Source organism: Lissotriton helveticus, chromosome 3_1 (genome assembly GCF_964261635.1).
Source record: "Lissotriton helveticus chromosome 3_1, aLisHel1.1, whole genome shotgun sequence".
NCBI classification, from domain to species: Eukaryota; Metazoa; Chordata; class Amphibia; order Caudata; family Salamandridae; genus Lissotriton; species Lissotriton helveticus.
Genome location: NC_136061.1, coordinates 848,819,006 through 848,844,227, shown reverse-complemented (window position 1 = coordinate 848,844,227; position 25,222 = coordinate 848,819,006). Strand labels below are relative to the sequence as shown.

The window sequence follows — 25,222 nt, the reverse complement described above, 5'->3', positions numbered from 1 at the left end:
GTCTCTTGGAGACATGTTGTATATACTTTGTAGGCTTACAACCCGCCCATTGCTTTTCATTTATTTATTTCACTGTCCTTTAAAATTCCTTGCTTCCAAGTGATTAACTTTTCCATTTGTCCTTCTTTTCATCGGTTGTTCACTCCCAACGGAGCAGCGTCGCATTACTTGTACTCCTCCACTTGTATGTATTTAGGCTTTGTCCTGTGCACTATTGTTTTTTGTTCCTCCTTGGTGGCATGGGAAGGCTCGCCATTTGCACTATTCCCCCCTCTGCCTTTCAATTGAAAATAAGCCTGTAGATCTTTTTGTCTTTCATCAGCACAGCGCCGCTTTCATGTTTGATCATCATGCACCTTTTCTTTTATCAACACTGCACCCCACAGCTTGTCATCTGCATTGTAAGGACTCGGGTCTTTAAAGCCCCGGAGCCTATGTGCACACTCCTTTTGTTTTATTTTGTTTTTTTGTTCTATTGTTTTCTGCTTCTTTGTTTCCCCTTGTGATCAAAGGCTCCTGTTGTGTGTGTTTGAGTCTTTTTTAAACTAGTATGTTTATTTTATTACTATGTTATATTATCAGCTAAACAGTGACCATTGCAATCCGAATTGTTAGGCAAAAGAGGACTGAGCTCAGATTTGGCATTGTGGCTCGAGTTTGTGTGGCATTGTGTTTACTGATGCCGTATTGTGTGTTGCTGCTCGGAGGGCTCACAGACCCAAATGTTAATTTCTCTTCTGATCAGCAGATTTTTGCATACCATGAAGAGTACAGCTCTGGTCATACATTTCAGTTCTCGTCCGCAGGGTCTGTCTGTCTTTTTTTTTTTTTTGTTGATCTGGCAACCCACTGTTTCAAAAGATCCATAATTACAGAGCAAGTGTTTCTCGTGTCAATGGCCTTCCAGCAAGTCTCCATTCCCCCACCGCTCCCTCTGCACACATGAAGCAAAAAAACAAGGAGGGGAGACGTTTCCAGGGTCAGCTCGTCCTTACTCTCTCTGTCTTGTTTTCAAAAGTGGTTTGTTTGAGATTATGTGACAATGTCTGAGGAGACTGGTAAGTAAAAACGTGCTGCAGCCTGTTGTGGTTTTGGAAGCAGTGCTGGCAAAAAATTAACGTTCTATTGGCAACAGTGTTTTGCTAGCACCAGGACTTTAAGTTGCGCAGATTCTGTTAATACTCTGCGTTGACTGTAATTGCTGTGCTGTAAATAGAATATATCGCTGTGAAGCGGGGGGCTGTTATGGCGCTGACAGAAGTCCTAGCACCACTGTATACTCACTGACTGCTCTGGGGCATGCCCGCACTCACTGTGGTCCCTGCATGCTGGGAGAACACTAGCATCGGCCCGCTTCTAGGTACCGCTGGGCTAGGCAGTGTGTTTTGATCCTACCACCTTGTCTGGTCTCTTGTCAGTGTTCTGTCTGTCATTGGTGCCTGTTACATAGATACTTTACTGTCCTTGCACTGAACCACTTTCACTATGCTCTACCCCTCCTCACATACCCGCACTCTTACGGTTCTACACTTTATGTTGGTTGCTATATTATACAATACCATGTCCCTACTAACTACCTCTGATTAGGAAATGTACTACTGTTCGCATACCTGCCACCGTCCCTACACTCTACCTCCGTCCCTACACTCAACCACCGTCATTATAATCTGCTACTATCCCTAAACCCTACCACTGACCCTGCACTTTACATCTGTTCTCTCTCTCTAGTTTCCTCCACATAACCACTTGTTTTGGGGGATGGCTTGGATCCCTTCCATTGCTTACCATTTGTTGCCTGTAGAATCCCTCTTCTTTGCAGCCACCTTAATTGTCCAGTGCTGGCCAAATGTAATTTTCGTTCTGTGGAGCAGGGAATAAGCACAGATTAATCAAACGTAATCAGTACCCCGTCTGCTGCTCCAGATGTGATTCAGGTACTATTTCTTCCCACTCATGCTACCTGCACCTCCCCCCATAGCGTTTTTCTGTTAAAAGAGAAGCGCTTTTGTATCAGTGTGTTTTTTGGGAGCGGTCTCCCTTGTGTACTTCTCTCCCCATCAGTTTGTGTTCATCTGCTGGCAGTCTCCTTTTACTACAGGAGTAACAGTGTCTTTGCTATTCACCTCACAGATTTATTGTAGGTGAAGTGCCTTAAGTAGCCTTCTCTGGTCACCTTTGCTATTGATTGTTGAAGTCTTTTTCCTTAGGGTGTAGGATATATTGGAGAAATGTTGCTCTACTCGTGCATATTTTGGCACCAGATGAATCTGGAAAGCTCAAGTGCGTAGGCAATCTGGATGGCGAGCACTGCTGCAGTAAACCTAGCTGTAGAAGACTCTGTGGGGTCTTCTCAGGACCATTTTTTGCTGCATTTATTTTCTTTCATAGGTTCATATTTTTAATAAAAAAAAAAAAAAAACCTCTCCCCTTGATCACAACAGCTGGTGTTGTAGGGTTAGTTAACACCTGCAACATGGTGGCATCCTCACAATACGTGTTAAATATGTATTTTTTGTCAGTCATTTTTCAGTCTGGGTGGAGACAGTTTTTTTATAATATGTTGACCCCACCTACCCCGCCTTGGTTTTGTTAGTGACTTGAGTATGGTGGAAAAAACGCATGACCAGCTGCCTCTCATATTTATGTTGTCATACTATATTCTGTGTGTGCTCTGGGCAGTGTACTTTCATCCTACCTAGGTTATAACCGCACCAAGCTGTGGAATGTAAACAGCCCAGTGTGTGTTTTATACAAGGTTGTCCTATTGTTGGTGTCCATATTATTGTAGATGCTGGCACTAGCCCTCGCCTAAAGATTATTTTATTTGCTGTGTTTTGGTATGTCCAGACCACATCCTATACTGATCAGTTTTATTTGGCATCTGTTATATGTGAGGTTCTGAAAGTCAGCCCAGGGTTCAAGGTAATGGTTTTTTGTATATGTTGAGCATCTGTTTAAGTGACCGTAACAGTTGCTGGAGGTATTTCATAGTTTATATTTAATCTGTTTTAGGTCCAGCCTAGGGATACCATCTTCTTTCTTTCCACCCACCCACCCCCTCTCTTCCCTGTTTCACCTCCCTTTGCCTCCTGTCCCAGTTTCTTCTCGCCCCTTGTCTGTTGCTCCCTCCCTGCCCCTGTTCGACCACTTGCACCCAATTGCAAAAGCCTAAAGCTTGCCTGTGGGCGGGACATATTGGCTTTGCCAATGCTTGTCTCCCCACCACTCCCATCGAGAGGCATGTTTGACTACCTCCTGCTTCCACTACAACCTTATTCTCTCATTCTTACAAACTATCCAATGAAAAATGCCCCTATCCCAGGACTGGACCGACCACCTTGCCAATCTAAAGACTCAACTTCAGGAAAATCAGAGCACACCGTGGTTCAACCAAAACTAGAACAAATGGGCATTTCATTGAAAATCTCAAACCACGCTCTCTGCTTGACAATATCGACTTCTTCCGCTGACGTTTGATGGAAATGCCCTTCTCAATAACTTAACACTGGAAAACAGTAGATGCCCCACAGATCAGACAATACTCCCAAACAACATACATGCCAAATACTGCACCGAAAACATGCACTTCATTTGCAAAGAGGGAAAAAAATGGAAGAAAAGCAGATGCCCGAAGGCTGCTTACTATAATCAATCTGCTCAGCACCCATGGACGTCGTCTGGGAGTAGTCATGGTCGCAGCTGTGACCTCTAGCTTGTTCCCTGCTACTCCTGGTACTACGTTTACGACCACTGGACTCGGAGAGGGCAAAACCGTTGCCTCTTCTGAGGCCAGAGTTTGCAAAGGAAGTGCCAGGAGTAGCAGTTAGCAACTCGAGTTCACAGCTGAGACCTCTGAGTACTTCCAAATTACGCCCATGGCGCAGTCTATGCTTCACTTCATCCAAGGCGAAATACTACACCAACATAACATTTTAAGACCATCAAGCCCTGTATCGACCACAGCCCCCACCAATCCAGCACTTAGTGCACTAACGCTCAACGTAAGGTAAAGATTCATAAAATTAAAAAAAAATTGTTGGCAGCACAATACCTGCTTCCCTCCATCCACTAATTCCACTTCACCACATCCAGCCACAGTAATCCTTTACATCTATCCAGTGTCTGTAACTCACTCGAAGACATCGCTCTGAAAACCTGTCTTTGTAGTACTTCTTATCCTTGCTCGACATCAACAATGCCTCGAGGCATTTGCCCTAAGGACTAGCCAGATCCTCCCACTCTTAAAGAAACCTATCTTGGATCTAGATGATCTCACAACTACCAGGCAGTCGCCCTTCTCGGTTTTATTTTGTTAAGTAATTGAAAAAGCAACTGGCATCCTGTAAAAGTTTGAATTATTAATTTAGGGAGGTGACTACCCATGTCATGGAATAATCACAACGTTTATCAGGGTGAACCCTCACTCATCCTGAGCTCAGCCCCCTGGTAGCTATGGCACAGAGCAGACTGGCTTAACCTAGGACAGTTTGTGAAGTATTAAATAAATGTAATAAACACAATGATGAAAATCTAATATGAGGAGCCAGAGATATGAATTTTAAAAGCATTAAGTTGGAATTAGGACCAAGAATCATAAAGTATCAATGATAGTCAATGGTCTTCATACATTAAGCCCTAGGCACAATTTGATGCGGCCTGTGATGGAGCACGGGTCAGATACACCAACCTGGCTCGTCCTGGTCAAAAAGTTTACCTTCTGACTTTAGTCTGTTAAAGTCCCAACACACCACACAAGTACACTTCTAAAGCCTCCAGGCTCTCAGGCGAGGCAGTTAGTGACTCACTGATTGTGATGCAGAGCCCAACAGCAGGGTTCAGTTGCCACTGTTTCTTCCATGAAAATACCTCTTCCATCTTGTAGAGTCTGTAGCTTTAACAGTATGTCGGCCCTATGACCCATTGAGTCCACTTTTTTGTCCTGAGTATGAAAGAGAGCAGGTCCAGTCCTTTATGGTTCCTTTCGGGTCAGACGACAATGCAGTGCTCTTCTTTTCTTCCTTAGGTTCAGGAGTGTTCTGCAATGGGTACCTGGGGATTAAACATTCATGCCTAGCATGAGCTAGTGGGTGGGAATGTCTCCTGAGCTCGCCCTAACCAATGGGGTGAAACGTCCTGGTGCCAACCCGTCACACTATGGGAATTTTCAAGATGGCAAAAGTCTTTGGCCACACTAAACATGGGCCCGGAGGGATCGGTGTGTGTGTGTGCGGGGTGAGTGTACTATGGTAATCCTATTGCGCAACACCCCCCAATCTAACAGTCATTTTGGGGCGTCCACTGTACCCACAACAAACCTAGAGCCCAATGTCTGACCGAATGAAAGCTGGGATTGCCAGAAAGTAGGTAGTACATGTTATTGTTTTTCTTTATTTAAAAGTGTAACAATATGACATAAAAACAACAAAAAATATTCAGCATGGTTCAAGCTTCATTTTTAAAGAGAGGCATATTTAAACCTTTCCTCCTTAAAATCAATCCATTCCAACATTACAGTCTTAAAACACTGTGCAAGGTGGTCCAATAGGTTACTTTTGTAAGTGCATAAAGTGTGTCGTTCAGTAAGTAAAGTGCATTGTGCCACATGGAAAACCGGGGGTTTAATACTATGCTTAAATACAGTGAGGATCAAAATTGCCTGAATTGAGACCCACTTGTCACCCACCAGTTATTGTCACAAAGATAAAAATATGAGTCGGGGTCTAATGCTGTATTTAAACATAAGGACTTGATTTGGAATTCAATGAAGGCAGGGCATTACTACTCATGACTTTATAAGCGTCCTTCAAGAATTGTAAAAACCTTGATGTTAACTGAACATCAGTCTGAATTAAACATATTCCTATCGCTATCTGGCCTTGATTCTTAAGTGACGCAAAACTAGTTTGAGTCAAAATTGACTTAAAGCCTTCAATTTGTTACAAAGACAGAGCAGTGATACAGGTTTGTAATGGCACAATCTACTGTTCTGGGCCTCTGACTCTTTTAATCACCCTTATGTTCATGCCTTCAAAGGTATTATTCTTCATCTTAGCCTGATTAGGTGTTTTTTTCTGCTCAGAACTCATATGGCTGGATAGATGTGTAGCCCTCCAATTGGACTGATCAAGGGTGACACACTAATCCGCATGGATAATTACTGATAGCTCCTGTCAATCATACTCAACAGATTTTAATCTTTTGTTTTGGTAAGTGTAGAAAAGTGCCCCTTTTTGACATGGTCACCCCCACTTTGTACCTAGTATCGCATGCAATTTTGACAGAAGTGCACTTGGTTCCTGCTATCCAGGTCCCCAGTGCCAGATCTCCTTCCCTCGATTGGCAATAACATTCTCCAGTATTGAATCTTTCATAGATTCACATGCTTGCATCTTCCCCGTCGTCATGGTGGAGTCTCATGGTAAAAGAATAACCATAGAAGTAAAAGAAAAAACAGCCTGGGCACCATAGAAAGGTATATCCTTGGGTAACCACTTATCCTCATTATGTAGCCCAAACAACAGCCAATCAGCTGCCAGCCCTGAGATGCACCATACCCGGCAGAGCCACCATACCTCAGATTTCCAACCGCCATTGTGTGAGGAGTCTCCCTGAGCCTAGCTCAGTTTGTTCCTAGCTGAACTTTTGACCTTCTACAGTTGGAAGTGAGGTACTGTTCTGTTGCTTATATTTTATTTTAAAATGTCTGAAAGCTCTAAAAAGAGGCTTTTCAGATCTTGCAGATCCTGTGGGAAAGCTAGATTATTTTCTGAGGATCCCCACAAGGAGTGCTTGTACGGTCTGTACCCCAAGCACGTTCCAAAGGAGTGCAAGCATTGTCGCACCTACTCTGCAAAGACAAGGAAGGACCGAGAAGCACACCTGTAATTATGGCTTCCAAAGAAGAAAACCACAGACTAGGAGTCTGATGGAGATTTTAAAGGACATTCTTCCAAGAAGCATAAGAGGGAGTCCTCTGAGGAGCAAGTGGAACAAAAAAGGCAAAAATCTGGAAAATGTGAAAAAAGAGACACATCCTCTTCTTCTATGCCTCATACTCCACACAGATCCACCTCAGAGAAGAAGGCTCCGTTGTCGCTGCCGTCATCTAAAGTTTAAAGAAATTCCTCTCAGCTCGTCGAAGAAGGCGTCGACGACTCTGACGAAGGTCACCTCGTCGACGCCGACGACCATCTCGACGATGACTGCATCGTCAACGGCAGTTACGGCGACGACACCCTCGACTGAGAGTGTGAGGCCATCGTCGATGATGACATCTGTGCCGTCGACTAGGAACCCGTCGACGGTGACAGTTTTTAGATCGCCTACGACCAAGTCCTCCACATCTATTTCAATTTAAAGATTTCCTCCGTTGACGGGCTTGTCGACGGACAAGAAAGCGGAGTTTTCAACGGCAAAAATTTCACTGCTTCTTCCATCCACTTTTCTGAATTGTCAGGAGTCTGAGGAGGAAGGGCCTTATGGAGTAGCCTATAGTCCATCTCAACTGCACATTAAAAGTCAAGAGTCTGACTAAGAAGAATTCCACGAAGTACAGGAACAATTCTCCTTTAAAGATTGCGCGGTACAGGGTTCTAAGCGCTATTAGTCTTTCCATCAAGCTTAAAATTATGAGGAAGAGGAGGAAACAAACCCCAATGTCCAGGAGGACTCTGTCAGTACCTATATCTTTAATATCCGACTTAAGGCACAAGATAAACAGCTATTATCGTTGTTTTCCAGAGGATAATGCTCCGGCCTCCACCACAGCAAATATTCCGCATACAGTGGTTCAGGCCCCAGTAGTTAAATCTCTACCTCCGGTGCAAAGAGTAGACACCCCGAAAATAATAACTGTTCGGGATGACCTCGTGGAGAGTGATCACAAAGACCAAACAGAGGAAGGAGAGATAACCCAAGATGACATTGTAGGGGATGAATGGGATCAATATATTGTCTGAACATCACCGCTACCGCAGGCGAGCTCGTCACCGGAGGACATTGCTGGTTTCCATGATCTGATTGAAAAAGCCTCGAAGAGGTTTGAACTTTCATTGCCTGTGAAGGAGAATTAATGTTTTCTGTATGATTTTAAAGAATCATCTCAAATCTATAAGAACTATCCCGATAATCCAATATATATATGGGATGAAGGACTAAAATTGATGAAGAATCGGCCCTCAGTGCCAGCCTCAATTCCAAAAATTGAGAAGAAATACCTTGCTCCTGAGTCTTTACCAGCGTGCCTGATAGGACATCCACGTCCTGAGTCGGTTGTTACGCAGACAGCACAGAGACGCTCCAAAAATCCGGTATCTGCCTGTTCGTTTCCTCCTGTCAAGGAAGGAAAAATGATGGATGGCGCTGGAAAGCGCTTTGCAGTGATGGCCGCGGCTTCCATCAGGGCAGCAAACGCACTGGCACTTGTCAGCAGATACAATAGACAAATGTGGTCCGTCATTGCCCAAATTCTGTCTCATCTTCCGGACGACAAGAGAGCGGAAGCAGCTACAGTTCTCCAGGACGAAGCTGGAGCAGCGTCTAAGTCCATTGACCTAGCAATAGACATCGTATCAGTGGGCTTCAGGCAGATGGCTGGAGCAGTGGCGCTCCCGCAGGCAAGGATGGTTGAAAGCTACATCTTTCACACCCGAAGTCCAAGCCAAGATCATGGACATGCCCTTTGATGGGGAGAGACATTTTGGGAAGCACATTGAAGAGACGCTTCAGGGGATAAAGGCGGACACGGACACAGCAAGAGCTCTGGGGTCCCTTCAGCAAGGCCATTTCCAATTCTTTCGTGGTAGAGGATCGAGAGGACAATTCCATTAGCGATCCTCCTTTCAGTCAAACAGGTAACATCCTTACCAACAGCAGGGGTACTGTCAATTCTCCAACAACCAGCAGTATCGGTCCTCTAACACATCCTATCAGCAGCAGGCTAGGAGAAAACCTGCTGGGAGAGTTAAGACGCAAGACTTCGGTCAGAGACCGTGACGTTCTTCAGGCGCCACCGGCCCGTTTCACTTCAAGCAGATCCATTACCTCTCTCGTTATCTCAATCATTGGCAGTTAGTAAAATCGAATAAATTGGTGTTGGACATTATACAGCAAGGCCACACCCTAGAATTCTCGCAAAAACCTCCAACTCAACCACCTATTCATAGGAAGCAAAACCATCTCTCAGCCCTCACGGCAGAAGTCTTGGCTCTCATTGTGAAAGGAGCAATAGAAGAGGTTCCCCCAGAACAACAATGGAAAGGATTCTATTCACACTTTTTCCTTCTAAGGAAAAAGCAGTCCACCAAATGGAGGCAGGGAATGGACCTCAGAAGTCTGAACAAGTACATAAGAAAAATGTTGTTCCGCATGCTGTCTCTGCAGGAAATCCTCCTATTACTACGCAGAGGAGATTACATGGCATCATTAGACCTCTTGGATGCGTATTTCCATATCCCAATTCACAGAAAGCACAGACGGTATCTGCGATTCATGGTGGCGGGCGCCACTGTCAATTCAAGGTGTTGCCTTTCGGCCTCAAATCTGCACCAAGGGTTTTCACAAAGTGTATGGCGCCTGTCGCGGCGCACTTGAGGCAGCAAGGTCTCCAGATCTTTCCATATCTGGATGACAGGCTAATAAAAGGTGCATCGTACCAGGAAACGCAACGGTTACTAGTAAGTTGCATGGATCTATTCCAAGATTTAGGGCTTCGGATCAACAAGGGGAAGTCTTCCATTATCCCGGCACAGTCTCTTCAACTCCTCGGATCAATGCCAAATACTCAGGAAGCGAAAGCATACCTTTCAGAAGAAAGATTTTGCGTTTGACAGCAACAATAAAATCAAAAAGGTCCACTTCAATCAGGATCTTCAAATGTTTGCTGGGAATGATGTCATCATGCATCCCATTGGTTCCCAACTGTCTTCTGCGCATGAGACCACTGCAAGAATCTCTGGACAAGCTATGGGTTCAAGCCCTTGGTTAATTCGAGGACAAACTCAGTATCAACACTCAGATCAAGCGCACACTGTCATGGTGGGGAATCAGGGACAACTTAACAAAGGGTCTCCTATTCGAACCTCAGTCTCCCAGTTACGTCATGACATCAGACGCTTCCTTACAGGGTTTGGGGGGCACAGTTGCAGGACCTAGAGATTCAGGGTCATTGGTCAACTCAAGAGGCAGCACTGCACATCAATATGTTGGAATTAAAAGCGGTATTCTTGGGTCTACAAGCCTTCCTTCCCAGAATCCACGGCTCGCCGGTTCTAGTCCGGACCGACAGTATGACAACAATGTTTTACCTTCTGAAGCAAGGTGGCACAAGTCAAAATCCCTGTCTGCTCAAGCCCAGAAAATTTGGAATTGGATCTTACAGCACAACATTACTGTGCAGGTAGAGCATGTTCCTGGAGTGCACAATGTAAGGGCAGATTGCTTAAGCAGATCAACTTCCATCTGCCACGAATGGGAACTGAATCACGAGCAACTCCTACGAATATTCAGTCTACGGGTCAAACCGAAATTAGACTTGTTTGCAAACCAACACAACAAAAATGCAAACATTTTGCAAGCAGATTTCCACGAGCTGGATCGCGGGGAAATGCTCTGCACCTTCGCTGGACAGGGATGTTTGTTTCCTCCATTCCCTCTAATTTCGAGGATTCGAAGGAAAATTAGGTCGGAACCATACACATCATTTTGATGGCCCCGGCTTGGCCGAGACAGTTCTGGTACACGGAACTTCTTCAATTGTCAGTGGAATCAAGAGTGCAAATTCCGGTAATTCAGGATCTCATTTTTCATGAAACAAGGACATGTTCTTCACTCGCAATTGACCTTTCTAAAATTGTCAGTTTGGAACCTTATGAGCATGAATTTCAATCGTTGGATTTTCCTTAAGAATGCTGAGAGATGCTAGCAAGTTCTCGAGCTATTTCAACTAACAAAACCTATACAGCAAAATGGAAGAGATTTTGTAATTGGTGTTCAACACAAGCTTTACACCCTTTTAATTCTTCACCAGAGCAAATACTTCCGTTTCTACTACACCTAGCCAAGGCCGGTCTTTCTCATGCATCAATAAAAGTACGTCTAGCGGCTATCTCCAAATACCGCAGAACACCAGATGGTCCAGCGCTTTGGTCTCAAGGGCTGATTAAGGAATGTCTACTGCTTTTCAACTCAGTGAACCAATTGTGTTGCCCAAATATTTCAAAGACCCATCTACTGCAGCAGAAAAATCTCTGCGCCACGTTGGACATTAGGAGCTGTCTCAAATTGACAGGACAAAATCTTTCCGTAAAATAAACCAACTACTTGTAGCTTATGCTCGGCCCAGAAAAGGTTTGGCCCCTCAAGATCTTTCATTTCTAGATGGATTGCATCTGCCATCGTTTTATGTCATGAAAAAGCAGGAAAACCTTTGCACGTGCGAGTGCGCGCTCATTGCACTCTGAAGATGGCAGCTTCAACAGCGTTGTTGGCGGGAGTCATTTGCAGAGCTGCAACATGGACAAATGTGCACACTTTTACCAGGCATTATTGTCTGGACACAGAGTGGAAAGCAGATTCAGCCGTGGGTCAAGCAGTTCTGCGGCGCCTGTTTCACTAAGGTACTTGTTTTTCAGTATATGGTTTGATAAATATGTAATTGTAGTGTAGATGTGTTTATGTGTATAAGTGTGTGTGTGTATATATATATAAATCCACAGTGTGCTTCGAAGCTACTCGCGCACTGAGTAGTAAGGATGCTCAAATTTCTTTATTCTCAGTCAACGTTACGCGTTTCGACACCAAAGTGTCTTGATCACACGTTACCCAACTCGACATTTTGCTTTCTTAAGTAAACACAAGCGGTGAAAGAATGTAATAGACAGAGAAACGTAAACACAAGCGGTGAAAGAATGTAATAGACAGAGAAAACGTACACATAATTTAGCTTGTCATTTGTTCAGTGTTAAACGGATCCGCCATTTTGAACTAGTGTATTAGTCAATTCATTTCATAATCATGTACATATTATCCATACATCATTAGTTTGTCTGAGCTACCATATTATTGTCCTAATGTAAACCATTTGAGAGTATCTGGGCTTAAGTACTGTAAGAGTGACGGCAGCTTATTGTTATTACATCCGTTTATTAGAGTATCTGCCATTCCAGTAATCCACAAATTAACGTGAATGCGTCATGGTTTAGAGGTCTAGTGCCTATTATCCTGGCGCTTACTATTTCGTTATATATTGTATGGTATACCCCCACTATCAATTTCATTGCATTCGGTCTAGTGCCTGTATAGCAGCCCATTACTTGATACATGGAACCGATGGTCCTATTATTTACCAATATTCCACCAACTCATTCCAGGTATAGATATGTCCCTGCCACATCCCGCCTGTGTATTCATATGCAAGCAACAGGTCTTCAAAAAGGAAATAATCAATTAAAGTCCTGAAAAATGTCCAACTTACAACAGTGAAAAAGTGAATTTCTTATCTTAATCAAGTGAAGTGATTTCATCATTCGCCGAAGAAAAGTGTAGGGAAGATGTGCAGTGCATTGAAAAAGTGATGTCTCCCTTCCTTTTCTCCTAGAAAAAACAATTAAAATATGCATTAAAATAATACAAAGATGATATAAACATTCATCTCAAAAGCAATTCAGTACAGTTTAACCATTATCAAAAGGTTAGGGTTATTCTTCATATAGATGAGTTGCAAGTTCCTCATCTTGGTTATGACCCCCAGGGAATCTACTCTCTAGCTCCATAATCCATTTGGATTCTCTTTTTCTGAGTGCTAGAACCCGGTTGCCTCCTCCTTTTGCCCACATTAACTTGTTCCACAGCAAAGTATCTTAGCATTGAGGTCTTAGATTGATGGAATTCCTGGAAATGTCTAGCAACAGGGTAGCGTGCATCCACATTGGTTATTGCTCTCAAATGTTCTTGTATGTGCTTTTTGGCCATACAAGTTGTGCTGCCCACATATTTCATATTGCACGGACATTCAAGAACATAAATGACAAAGCTTGTGTTGCATGTAAGAAACTGTTTGATTTTACGTGTTCCTCTTTGTCCAGGGATATTAACTTCTTTTACCATGTAGCTTGATTTACAAGCTACGCAGTGTCCACATGGATAAAATCCTTTCAGGCCCTGTATATGTTGTTTTTTAGTGTCAGAGATATCACCTTTCACCAAGATATCTCTGAAATTTCGCCCCCTTCTATAGGTGATTAAGGGTCTTTCAGTTAGCTCTGGTCCTATTATGTTGTCTGACTGGAGAATATTCCAGTTATCCACAAGGATTTTGCGAACTTTGTCTGATCTCTGATGGTAAGTAGTTATAATCCTAGTTGATGTGGTATCGCTCTCTCTCTATCCATTTTGGGGGTGAGGGTTTGAACTCTCTCTCAAACCCTCACCCCCAAAATGGATAGAGAGCGATACCACATCAACTATATATATATTTATATATATATATATATATATATATATATATATATATATATATATATATATATATATATATATATTCATAGCTGTAAAGGACTGTTTTGTAGTTCCTAATGAGTTTTTTTCTTACAGCAATTTCAATATATGCAGTATAGCGTTTAAAAAAAAAAGAGGACAAAGCAGAGCCCCATAGACAAAGGGGTCTAACCTAGAAACGCTCCGTGATTTAAGGACTGCTATCGATTCTGACACAAGCATGTGAATCTATGAAAGATTCAATACTGGAGAAAAAACAAGTTACTTACCTGTACACTATGGTTCTCCAGTATTATCTTTCATTGATTCACATACTGCCCGCCCACCTTCCCGTTTCTTCTTGGGTAGACCACCTTTTTCTGGTTTCATCCGTGGCTCACTCTTGGGCTGTTGGAAATCTGAGTTATCGTGGCTTTGCTGGGGATGGTGTATCTCAGGGCTGGCAGTTGATTGGCTGTTGTTTGGGCTACATAATGAGGATAAGTGGTTACCCAAGGATACACCTTTCTATGGTGTCTAGGCAGTTTTTTCTTTTACTGCGAGACTCCCACCATGACGACGGGGAAGATACAAGCATGTGAACCATAGTGTACAAGTAAGTAATTCGTTTTTAGCACCCCTTGTAAGTCCCTAGAAAATGGCACCCCTGGTACCAAGGCAAGGAGGCTCAAGAGGGCTGCAGCATATATTGTGCCACCCTAAGGGACCCCCCCAACACCAACATGCAAATTGCCATCGCAGACTGCATGCAATAGTGCAGAGAAAAGTGAAGAAACTACATGGCACACCTTCTCTGTGTCATGCCTGTAGACACTGCATGGAGTACATGTAAGTCACCCCTACAGCAGGCCTTTAGAGCCCTAAGGCAGGATGCATTATACCTCGTGTGTGGGCACAAGTGCATGCGCAGATATGCCCTGTGATGTCTAAGTCGATTTTTAGGTATTATAAATGAAAATGCAAACCATTTTGAGTACATGTGCTGGACACTGGTGTTTACGAGTTACACAGCTACATGATGGCTTCACTGAAACTAGAGATGTTTGGTATCAAACCTCTCTTATTAATAAGCTCACACTGATTCAAGTGATGGATTTATTAATACATGCACCCAGAAGGCACCCTAGAGCCGATCCCCTGGAAACCTACCTTCTACCTGCGTGTACTGACAGGCTGGTATGGACTGGTTTCTGACCCCCTGCAAGTGAGAGCCTGTACTCTCTGAGGGCAGAAACAGTGGCTGTTCCAGACGAAGGTGTTATCACCTCCTCCAAGCAGGATCGCGAAGTAATCAGCATATCAAGGCAGGAGGCTTCAAAAGCCTCTGCGGTCTTTGATATGCTACCCAAGGCCTCCCCAGACAGAGGAAATTCCATCCCCTGCCCAGGACTGGTAGGACAATTAGCTAGTCAGGAGGAGTGTTCCCTTACAGGCTAGTACCACCATCTTAGGATTGGCAAAATTAAGCTCTCTGGGTCAGGGTTATGCCCACTTCCCACAGGAAGTGGTCATATAGTGTGTGTAGAACCCTAAAGGTAAGTAGCCCATTGGCTACTACCTGTCCCTCCCCGTAACACCCCTAAATTGAGTATCTGAAAGAGACACGTTTGTGATAGATTCCTTACCTTAGAATATCCCCAGGCATCAGACTGGATCTGGAAAGTTTTGCTTAGCAGTACCCCTGCGGGTCAGTAGGTGGAATTCTGCGGCTCCGCGTCCGTCATTGGCGTCATCCGCGCCGAGATGACATCACGGAGGGTACTTATGCGCCACCCATGCGCGCTGACGTCAGTTTTCTTTTTCCGCTCCAGCAAGCGCAGATCCGGATTGAGCTGGTCATTTTTAGGTAAAGCCTATGCCATCCCGTAGGGATGGTGGGTGAGATTTATAGTAAGGCTTTTGAAAAGTCTCCCCAAAACTGCGGATTAGGTACAGTTCATGTGAGCCAGGCGCTTGCACATCATCGCCAGCCACATCGCACATCACACACCACCATTTGTCTGAGCCTCTGCATCAGACTTCAAAGGAAGCCGCTCCCCCCGCCCCCCCCCCCCACCACGCAATGCCTATTTCATGATGTTGACACAATGCTCGAGGGTGTGTGGTCTAGTGGCTTCAATATTTATCTTTGTGCCCGGAGGCCTTCAGCGAGCGCTGAGGTAACAAGCACAGATAGTAATTGAAAGCGGCCTTTCAAACATCTGGCATGCGTGAGGCAAAAGGACATTGCTGTTCATTATCTCATGTGAGGATTTCAATTAGCAAGGAAGTCACAAGTACAGCCCGCAGCAATCTTCTGTGGCCTCGGGCTCAGGAACCAAGCCATGCATTGGAGAATGGCTGCACCACAGACTTTCCGAAACAACTGGAGAGAGGTTAAACGCAGTTCACAGACATATTTTTACAGACGACGCCACAAACACTTAAAATGCTCTCTTTGTTCACACCGAGGTGACAATTCAAGCTTCTTCAGCACTATTGACAGTGTGTTCACGTGCGCAGATGAGTGTTTTTGCCCCATTTCTGGTGGTCATTATGTCTTCGCCATTCCTAGTAGCTGCATTACCGATTCATATTTGTTGGGGGCAGTCATCACAAAAAACGATGACTATGTTGCGCAGTATGTTCTATTGCAGAGCCCTTGCCTATTTTAAAACTGCTCTTCAATATCATGGTTGGAGGGTATAATCCTATCTAGCACTACTTAGCTACATTTCATCCAGCAATGTTCGCTTTCATTTAATACATAATTGTTGATCTTATTTTGTGGCGAAACGTATTAAGATGTCCCTGCCGAACTGTGTTTAGTTATTCTGCATTTACTCTGGCAATTCTGTTTTACAGGGATGTGCATCGTGCTGTGTGTAAAGACCTTGCTAATGTATCCCTATCACATGACTTCTTCTAAAAGAGGTGTTCAAAAAGGGTTAGAATGTCGTTTTATAATTGGTTATAAAAATACATGCGCACACACACAACCCCCCCACACACACAACCCCCCACACACACAACCCCCCACACACACAACCCCCCCACACACAACCCCCCCACACACAACCCCCCACACACCCAACCCCACACACACCCAACCCCACACACCCAACCCCACACACCCAACCCCACACACCCAACCCCACACACCCAACCCCACACACACAACCCAACACACACAATTCCACACACCCCCCACACACAACCCCCCCACCCCCCCCCCCACACACAACCCCCCCACACACAACCCCCCCCACACACAACCCCCCCCACACACAACCCCCCCCACACACAACCCCCCCCACACACAACCCCCCCCACACACAACCCCCCCCCCCACACACAACCCCCCCCACACACAACCCCCCCACACACAACCCCAACCACACACAACCCCAACCACACACACACAACCATCTATCTATCTATCTATCTATCTATCTATCTATCTATCTATCTCTATCCTCTATCTCTCTATCTCTCTATCTCTCTATCTCTCTATCTCTCTATCTCTCTATCTCTCTATCTCTCTATCTCTCTATCTCTCTATCTCTCTATCTCTCTATCTCTCTATCTCTCTATCTCTCTATCTCTCTATCTCTCTATCTATCTCTATCTCTCTATCTCTCTATCTCTCTATCTCTCTATCTCTCTATCTCTCTATCTCTCTACTTCTTCTATCTATCTCTCTATCTATCTCTCTATCTATCTCTCTATCTATCTCTCTATCTATCTCTCTATCTATCTCTCTATCTCTCTCTCTATCTCTCTCTCTCTCTCTCTCTATCTCTCTATCTCTCTATCTCTCTATCTCTCTATCTCTCTATCTCTCTATCTATCTATCTCTCTACACCCTCTCTCTACACCCCCTCTCTCTACACCCCCTCTCTCTACACCCCCTCTCTCTACACCCCCTCTCTCTACACCCCCTCTCTACATCCCCCTCTCTACATCCCCCTCTACATCCCCCTCTCTACACCCCCCCCCTCTCTACACCCCCCCTCTCTACACCCCCCCTCTCTACACCCCCCTCTCTACACCCCCCTCTCTACACCCCCCTCTCTACACCCCCCTCTCTACACCCCCCTCTCTACACCCCCCTCTCTACACCCCCCTCTCTACACCCCCCTCTCTACACCCCCCTCTCTACACCCCCCTCTCTACACCCCCCTCTCTACACCCCCCTCTCTACACCCCTCCCTCTCTACACCCCTCCCTCTCTACACCCCTCCCTCTCTACACCCCTCCCTCTCTACACCCCTCCCTCTCTACACCCCTCCCTCTCTACACACCCCTCTCTCTCTACACCCCTCTCTCTACACCCCTCTCTCTCTACACCCCTCTCTCTCTACACCCCTCTCTCTCTACACCCCTCTCTCTCTACACCCCTCTCTCTCTACACCCCTCTCTCTCTACACCCCTCTCTCTCTACACCCCTCTCTCTACACCCCTCTCTCTACACACCCCTCTCTCTCTACACCCCTCTCTCTCTACACCCCTCTCTCTCTACACCCCTCTCTCTCTACACCCCTCTCTCTCTACACCCCTCTCTCTCTACACCCCTCTCTCTCTACACCCCTCTCTTTCTCTCTACACCCCTCTCTTTCTCTCTACACCCCTCTCTTTCTCTCTACACCCCTCTCTTTCTCTCTACACCCCTCTCTTTCTCTCTACACCCCTCTCTTTCTCTCTACACCCCTCTCTTTCTCTCTACACCCCTCTCTTTCTCTCTACACCCCTCTCTTTCTCTCTACACCCCTCTCTTTCTCTCTACACCCCTCTCTTTCTCTCTACACCCCTCTCTTTCTCTCTACACCCCTCTCTCTATCATTCTCCCTCCCTCTGTCGCCCTCCCTCTGTCGCCCTCACCACAGCATCACTGAGCGCCACCACAGGATCAATCTGTACAACCATTCAACAACAACTCGTTCAAATATGTTCTCTCAATGTTTCAAGCTTTATTACAAATGTCACAAAAAGATGTTAATATTTCACTACTGTTATTGGATAAAGTTATTTACAAAAGTTTAAGCTATTGCCATTATAAATTACAATAACTTTTATTTAAGTATTAAATATAAAAAAATAAATAAAAGGCATTGTTATTTGTAATATCAATACATCTAAGTCACGTAAATACAACACATATTGCGTTACAAATGCTATAGGTGTCACATTTGCGAAAGTTAAAACTGTTGGCATTGTAAATGACAAAGCTATTAACCCGTTGGCTGCGTCGAGCGTTCAGCTCCAGTGCTGAACGTTCGAAAAACGGGTGGCGCATTGTCAGCCAACAGACGTGCGCAGCACTACCAAGGTAGTGCTCACGACGACCGTAGCCAACGGGCTAATTTAGTTATTTTCAAAACCAACACATAAATACAACATTTGTCATTTACAATACCAATAGCTCAAACATTCCTAATGCGTGACCTATTGCATTGCAAATGCTTGTTTGACTACTCTTTTGAGACATTTGTCTCCCCCTTTTTCTCCTGGAGCACGTAGGGATGCCCGGCTTTTAGTTTTGTGGGTCGTGCCGCCGTAACATGTCAGTGGCGGACCCCCACGATGTGTGCCTCTACTGCCTGAAGACCGACCACGACTCCCGAGACTGTCCAGCCATGGCCCGGGAGGCCTTGCGAGAGTGGCGCCAGAGGTTGCTGGAGGTCCGGCATTCCTCTCACTGCCGCTCAGAGTCAAGGGGCCGTTCCAGAGGCCGCTCGTGGGACCGGAGCCGTCGCTCCTCTGGCTCTTCGCCTTCAGATTCCGTTTAAGCAACGCCATAAAAAGAAGTCGAAGAAGCGTGTTCGCTCTCCGACGTCCCCCCGTCGCTCCCCGGAGGCGGACGAGGGGGACAAGGGCTCTGCCCCTGCGGCTCCTCTGGAGCCGGGGAGTCCCGCTGCCTATCTACTATACCCGGGTCCATCGGCGACTCCCGAACAGATGCAAGAGTTTCTTGCTGCCTTGGACCGCCTTTATAGGGCCCGGGCTACCACCAGCGCGCCGGGCCCCGCAGTCCCGTGTCCAGATCCTGCTGGCCCGGCGGCTCCGGCGCCACAGGATCCTATGACGCTGGCTCCGGCGCCTCCCTCGACTCCACCCCAGGCGCCACACTTGGTGCCGTTTATCCCACCCCTGCCCTGGTTCCCAGACCATTTTGTTCCGCCCCGGGATCCAAATTGGGAGGCGGCCCCGCCCATGCCAGCGCGTTACCTGCGGTTCACGGTAAGCCAGGAGCATTTTCAGTTTGCCGTGCTCCCCTTCTGCCTTACCAGTGTCCCTCGGTGTGACGGTGGTGATCGTGGCTCATCTGCGCAGGTCAGGGGTGTAGGTCTTCCCCCTACCTCGACGACTGGCTTTTAAAGGCAGGCTCGCCCCGGGCAGTCGTCCACCACCTACAGACTACGGCCGACCTGCTGCGTTCGCTGTGGTTCTCTGTCAATGTGCCGAAGTCACACCGGAGTCCCTCTCAGAAGCTCTCCTTCATCGGAGCGGTTCTGGATTCGATGCTGTTTAGGGTTTATCCTCCCGAGCAGAGAGTCCGGATATTCAGGCTATGATTCCAATCTTTCAGCCTCTATCCCGGGTTTCAGTCAGGATGACCCTCCGGCTTCTGGGTCTGATGGCCTTCTACATCCTGCTGGTGACACATGCCAGATGGCATATGCAGGCTCTGCAGTGGGACCTCAAGTTCCAGTGGGCGCAGCATCATGTGGTAAATAAATAAATAATACCTCTCTTTTTGACTAGACATATATCATAACAGATAGCTCAATAAATAAGAGTCAAGATTCGAGGTAGTAGGAGTTTTTGCAGGTTTAATACAGCATAAGGACAGGAACAGGACAACCTGCATAGGAATAGGATGACAGGGCCCAGCAGCTGCTGGGGCTGGATCTGGGATGAGCGCGCTGACTTTTAATAACAATACATGAGCATATATACATAACGCAAACACATAGCATTACATTACAGTAGGCGTAGCAGTGGGTGGAGCAGAAGGCGTGACGCGTAGCAGTCGCGAAAGATAAGGGTAAAAAGAGGTGTAACAGGGCGTATACATAGACATGTGATGCAAACGTAACAGAATATGTCATGAATGGGGCGGAAACCATGGAGGGGGCTACCTGAGGAGCCGGGACCTCTAACCTGATGGTGCGCGCAAACTAGCAATGACGTATCACTAGGAGAAGCTGGGGGCTATGAACTCTGTGCTAGGAGCAGAGACTGAAGTCTGGAGAGTCAGGGCGACATGTACCTAAACAGTATCTAGTATCTGATGTTTAGAGAACATGTTGATATAAACTAGAAGTCAGGAGGGGAAAGGCTAACTTGATTCTAAGACTGGACCATGCATTATTCTACATGTAGTGCGTGATGAAGAATATTAAATGACCATTAAATGCAGTATTTCTCTAACGTGGAGACGTGAAGGCTAGACAATGACGGAAACTATTGATGCAGTTCAGTAGCTTAGGAATGCAGAGGAGGAGGACTGAACTGATAACTGGAATCATAACACTCTTGGCAGACTCAGAGACTGAGCCAGCTGAACCGGGCACTGCGAGGCAGGAAGTAAGTGAAGGGTCGAGGATACAGGTGGGGGCTGTATCGCTCCTCGGCGAAGTTTCAGGAGACAGGAGCTGAATCTGGTGTCCAGGCCCTTTTGAGGCCTAGAAACGGGGACTTTATAATAGAATAACGTGCACACTGAGAAACGTGGCAACGTAGCTTTACATAGGCCTGATATTCGTAGTATTCACGAGGACTGGAAACTGGCATACTAGAGGTGGACACAACTGTAATTGCGTCATTAATCGAACATGGGGAATGCATATGCATATTTAATCATGCACACATAACATATGATGGATGACACGTAGGGACACAGAACATGGCAAAATTTACTTTTCCGACAGTGTCCGACAGTGTTCAGATCTCGGAGGGCTCTGCTCAACACTTGCAGTGGTGGCTCACGAATCGAGATTGGGTCAGTGGCAGATCCCTCTCCCTTCCCCAACCGGCGCACACAGGGGTGACTGATGCGTCCCTCCTGGGATGGGGAGGCCACTTGGGAGAGGCAGAGATCGGAGGTCTCTGGTCTCCGCCTGAGTCCCGGCTCCATATCAACCTTTTGGAGCTGCGTGCGATCAGACTTACACTGAAGGCATTCCTCCCCTCCGTCCGGGGAAGTGTAGTGCAGGTGTTCGCGGACAACACCACTGCCATGTGGTACTGCAACAAGCAGGGCGGGGTGGTGTCCTGGACCCTTTGTCAAGAGGCTCTGCTCCTATGGACATGGCTGGAACGTCAAGGCATTACCTTGGTGTTTCAACACCTGGCAGGTTCTTTGAACGCTAGGGTGAACGAACTCAGCCACCGGTGCATGATGGATCATGAATGACATCTGAACTCGGACGTGGCGCAAGGTCTCTTTCTGCAGTGGGGAGAGCCTTGGTTAGATCGAATTGCCCCTGAAGAGAACTCGCAATGTCGTCAGTTGTGCACGTTGGAATTTCTAAGGCGGCACTTGCTCGGAGACGTTTTTCGTCGCAAGTGGAGTTGCGGTTTGTTGTACACCTTTCCGCCTATACCACTTCTGCCCAGAGTTGAAGATGATTAGTCACGACCGGGTTAAAGTCATTCTTGTGGCTCCGGACTGGGCTTGGAGAGTAATGGTATCCCGAGCTACTCAGTATGAGCATCGATCTCCCGATCCGTCTGCCTCTTCGGGAGGATCTTCTGTCGCAGCAGCAGGGGACGGTCCTCCACCTGAACCTGTCCAGCCTCCACCTCCATGCGTGGAGATTGAGCGGCGACAGTTGACACCTTTTGATCTTCCTCCCGAAGTCTGTGATGTCATTCCAGCAGCCAGGCGTCCCTCCACCAAAACGGTATACGCCTGCAGGTGGAACAAATTTGTAGCATGGTGCACAGCAAAGGCTGTGGATCCCCTTTCTGCCCCTCTTTCTGAGGTTCTTCTGTTCCTTCTCTTTTTGGCCCAGCAGGGCTCTGCTCTGAGCACTATCAAAGGTTATCTTTCGCCATCTCCGCCTTTCTACAGCTTCCAGATCAGCCTTCTCTTTTTAAGTCCCTGGTTGTTAACCGTTTCCTTACGGGCATTACGCATAAGTTTCCACCCGTACCCTTCTTATTGCCTCAGTGGGACTTGAATCGTGTCTTGACTCTTCTGATGTGCGCTCCCTTTGAGCCCCTTCATAACTGTCCCTTTCGTCTTCTCACTCTAAAGACTGCTTTCCTGGTTGGAGTGAGCTCCTTTCCTTTCTGTTCATCAGGACAAGGTGGTTCTCAGGACCCGTCATTCTTTCTTGCCAAAGGTTGTCACGCCCTTCCACATGGGGCAGACCATCACTTTGCCCACCTTCTTTCCGCCTCCGCATCCTTCAAGGAAAGAGGAGAGGCTCCCCCGTCTGGACCCAAAACGTGCGCTCGCATTCTATCTGCAGCTAACACACAGGTCCGGGTGGATGATCAGCTTTTTGTTGGCCACGTGGGCGCAAAGAAAGGTTGTGCCGTGCACAAATGGACCATCTCCCGGTGGGTCGTTCTGTGCATCAAATCGTGTTACTCGTTAGCCAAGAAGGAGCCTCCTGTGGGGCTGCGTGCCCATTCCACCCGGGCTACTACAGCCACTACTGCCTTGGGACGAGGTGTTCCCTTGCAGGACATTTGTCAGGCAGCTACGTGGGCCTCGCTGCACAGGTTTACCAAGCACTACTGCCTTGACAGTCAGATCCGGAGAGACCGCTTCTTAGGCCGTTCTGTGCTCCGTGACTTTCTGGTGTAATCTTGTTCGCAGACCCACCACCGGGGGTGGTATTGCTGGGGTATCTATTCTAAGGTAAGGGATCTATCACTAACGTGTCTCTTTCAGACGCACAAGTTACTAAAGATGTATCTGTGAGAGACATTAGTTAGTGATAGATTCCTTACGACCCACGGCCTCACCCATCATTCCCGTTATGCGAACTGATTACTAGAGTTAAGGTCATCCCCTTTTAGGGTCCTAGTTTTACGCGCCAATGGTCAGTGTCTTGCATGACTCTGCGTTTCTGGTGCGGACAGTCGTGTACAGAACTGACGTCAGCGCGCATGGGTGGCGCCTAAGTACCCTCCGTGACATCATCTCGGCGCTAACGATGTCAGTGACGGACACGGAGCCACAGGACGCCACCTACTGATGCGCAGGGGTACTGCTAAGCAAACTTTCCGGATCCAGTCTGACGCCTGGGGATAATGTAAGGTAAGGAATCTATCACTAACTAATGCCTCTTACAGATATATCGTTGCACAAGTAGTAACTTGTGCATTTAGGTGGCACCTCTAACACCAGGAACTTAGATTTGACGGATCAAGAAGAGAGAACAAAGAAGAGCTGCAAGGAAAGCGAGAGCAGAAGACTGCTATAGACTTTTGGCACCAAACCCTGATTGCCTGCACCAAGTATCAACAATCGTGACCAGTGTCTCGTCCTGCAGCTGACCAGCTTCCGCGAACCCCGGAAGGCTGCCAGCCATTCACAAATTTTCAAGTAATGTCCCTTAAAGAAGAGCCTCTCCCACAGTCACTTAAAAGCAAATTTCAGTTCACCGACCTGTTGCTAACCAGTCAACCTGATATTCAGCCGCCCAGGAAGAGATACCTGTGCTCCTGAAGGTCGGATCTGTCCTCCCACCAAGTGAGAGAACACCAGGACCAATCGGAGTTGTACCGGACAAATACCTGGGGTACCGGACCCCTTGCAGCAGACATAGACAATGAGAATCCAGTCCGAACTCTGAGACTGAGCAGCCGTTGAGGGACGTCGGCACCGCAGGGTTCCACTTCCTTTTTAATTTTTTTTATTTATTTTATTGTTCCACAGTAAAGTACTCAAGCAATATATCTTTAAGACAATAAAACAAGTTCATGTTTGGTCAATGAAAGCACCCCAAATACTCATCCCAATCTTCCTTTTTTTAGCACCCATAACAGAAAATAAACTAATTTATAAATTAAACAAATTGTACGTTTTGGCCCGCCATACCTCAAATGCAGGAGGATCATTTTGAAGCCACTTAGAAGCAATGCACAGCCGAGCAGCTGTCATTGCAACAAAAATCAGATAGCGATATTTATACAGTGGAGTACCTTTATCAATTTCCGACTCCAGCTCTAATAAAATTATGGCGGGTGTAATCCTCATCGGGTTATCAATAATTATAGACATACATTTCTCTATATCCATTATAAATCTAGACAGTTTACAGCAGCTAAAAAAACATGTAAACTATCAGCATTATCTACCTGACAGCGAAAACATTTACCATCATAAACTCCCCCCCCCCCCCCCACTTAAACATACGAGCCGGGGTATAATACAAATCAAACACGGTCCTAAAAAATTGCACTTTCAAATTACTAGACATTATCACAACCCTAGACCTAGCAATGGTGTCTTCAATGGATATGTTCTGCTCTCCTAAAATTTTAGACCATGTAGCATTATGTTTCCCTAAATCATCAGATCTGTAAGATAATATTAACTTCTACAGCACCCCTATTTTATCCTTCCGCCTAACCGTCTCCACAAGAAGATCGGGTGCAAACAACATTTTCTTACGAGATAAATAATCCCGAATTTGAAAACATTTAAAAAACTGAAGATGCGATAAATTATACAATCTCCCTAATTCTTCAAAAGACATAAGGAGCCCCCCCCCCCTTTGCATAC

General features: G+C 46.2%; 1 protein-coding gene across 5 annotated transcripts in view; it reads left to right on the top strand.

The window, feature by feature from the left end:
- Positions 1–25,222, top strand: part of CLSPN (claspin) — a 449,296-nt gene that overhangs the window by 238,504 nt on the left and 185,570 nt on the right. The gene's annotated exons all lie outside the window — the stretch shown is intronic.